At 50.9% G+C, this 2,500-nt stretch overlaps 1 protein-coding gene across 8 annotated transcripts in view; it reads left to right on the top strand.

Annotated features, from left to right (window-relative positions):
- LOC143024167 (innexin inx1-like) overlaps positions 1-2,500 on the top strand; it is a 424,771-nt gene that overhangs the window by 350,502 nt on the left and 71,769 nt on the right. The window lies entirely within an intron of this gene.

Here is a 2,500-nt window from a genome sequence, read left to right as displayed (position 1 = left end):
GATATTCGAGGTAAAGCTTGAGAGCATATTGCACTGATCCCAGGCGGTCTTGAGAGAGCCATCCAAGAAGTGCCGTTCGTATACCCGGAGGGCACAGATTTTAGAATGCAGCTGGTACTAAGCTGGCATAGCTCGGAATAAGCTGGGAGGCATGGTCGTCGAGGAGTTTAGGGAAACAATTTTGAGAAGTTTTTTGATACTGGATACTTACACTGAAAACATCGGTAATAAAGGATTGGGCGGGGTTCCCCTTTCTCCCCCTTCCCCCCCTTTCCTCTTGTAGAAGGTTGTGGGGTCAGGAAGGAGGGACAAAGGTGGAGAAGGGTTGAAAAGAGTGCCTCCCAGCCTTCGTGGTGGTTATGGTTTGGTGGTAGATATGGTGGCTTATGTTGGTGGTGATGATGTTGGTGATGGAAGTGATTGTGATGAAGGTGGTGGTAGTGATGGTGTTAGTAATGGTGGCGATGGTGGAGATGAAAGAGTAAAGCCACACTAAGGACTTAGAAAACGAGTAACACAACTACAACCACCACCACAGCCCACCACCGCCAACACCACCAGCACATCTCCGGTTTACCCCTCAACCTCCCTTTTCTCCCTCCTCCTCCTCCTCCTCCTCCTCCTCCTCCTCCTCCTTCACCTCCTCCCCCTCCTCCTCTAGCTGCCTCTCTTCCCCTCTCCCCCTCTTGCTTGCTGCCTTCCCACTCTCTCACCCTTCTCCGCCTTCCTCCTCTCTTGCAAGTCCTTCCCCTAGCCTTCCCTCTGTCCCTCCTCTCCGTCTCAGTTCGGTTCCTCTAACCTCACTGCCTCCTCTCACCTCCTCCTCCTCCTCCTCTAAGGGGAAGAAGATCGTCCCCTCCTCTCTTCGCGATTTCTTCAGTCCCACAGTTAAACATCTTTTGCACATCGTATCACCCAGTTCTCATCCTTCTCTTACTCTTCCTCCTCTTCCTCTTCCTCCTCGTCATCCTACCAGTTACTTCCTCCTCAACGTTTTCCGGTTCCTTCCTCCAGCCACCACCCACTACTCTTCTTTCTCCTTCTCGTCTGTCTCTTTCTCATCATCCTCATCATCATCCTCCTCCTCCTCTTCCTTCTCGTTTTCCTTCCGGCCACCTCCTCCTCTTCAACTTCTTCCTCATCTTTCCCCTCCCAACCACCTTCTCGTACTCCTTCTCCTTCTCTTCCTCCTTTCCCCAACTACATCCTCATCACCCTCCTATTCTTCTTCCTAACCACCACCTCTTCCTCCTCCTGACCACTTCCTCTAAGCTGTCATTGGTTTACGAAGCACCCCAACCACTGTCCGTTACAAGATTCAGAATTCAAAATTTTAAATGTTAACGACTAAGAAGCTCCCCCTAAGTCCCTCTCCCCTTTCTGTCTCTGTCTCGCCCGTCACCAGTCATTACGGTCAGTCTTATTTCCTCCACAAACAACCTCCCAGTAGAACGACTCCACTCCACACTCACCCTCCCACTTCCTCCGATCCTCCACATCGACCTCCTAACGTCTCCCCTCCACAATCCTCCTCCTAACGCCTCCAACCCTCCACATCAACCTCCGAACGCCTCCACTCCACAATCACCACCTGCTGCAATCGCCAGAATCCATACGTCCCTTCCTTCCCCTCCTCTTCCTCCTCCTCCTCCATACCAACCCACCGACCGCCGCCATCACGAGTTCACACCCGAAGTCCGGGTGCGGCGCCACCGTCGCCGCAGACGTCACTCTTTCCCACGACCGTCATTACCACTATTACGGTCACCGTCTTACGCACCACCACCACCACCACCATCTTATACAACCCTACCAACATATCAACAACTGCTGTGAGATTACACCACCATCTCCTCCTCTTCCTCTTCCTCCTCCTCCTCCTTCACCTTATCCACCTCCGACAGAACCGGTGTATAGATGAAAAAAAATGAAAAGTATTCATCATTCACCTCCTGATTTTTTTCCTAATCAGTTTTTCTTCGTACCTCTTAATTCTTATTCTTCCCTTTCTTCCCAATTCTCTTCTCTTCTCCTGCTCCTTCTCTTTGCCTCACAATCTAATCTTCCGCTTCTCCTTTGCTCTCTGTGGACTTTAATTCCCAGCTCCCTTGATCTTCCTCTCTCTCTCTCTCTCTCTCTCTCTCTCTCTCTCTCTCTCTCTCTCTCTCTCTCTCTCTCTCTCTCTCTCTCTCTCTCTCTCTCTCTCTCTCTCTCTCTCTCTCTCTCTCTCTCTCTCTCTCTCTCTCTCTCTCTCTCTCTCTCTCTCTCTCTCTCTCTCTCTCTCTCTCTCTCTCTCTCTCTCTCTCTCTCTCCCTCTCTTCTCCTTGTACTCCGTCTCTTCCTCCTCCTCCTCTTCCTCCTCCTACTCCCATCCTCCTTCTCCTCTTTCTCCTCTTCTCTCATACAACCTCGAATTCCTAGTCTTCTCCTTCTCCAGCTTTATCTCCTTTTCATCTCCCTCCCTGTCCTGCTCCTATATTATTATCTCAGTCACCTTCTC

This window comes from Oratosquilla oratoria, chromosome 3 (genome assembly GCF_046742065.1).
Source record: "Oratosquilla oratoria isolate Oo_2021 chromosome 3, ASM4674206v1, whole genome shotgun sequence".
NCBI lineage: Eukaryota > Metazoa > Arthropoda > Malacostraca > Stomatopoda > Squillidae > Oratosquilla > Oratosquilla oratoria.
This window is presented reverse-complemented; position numbering and strand designations above follow the sequence as displayed.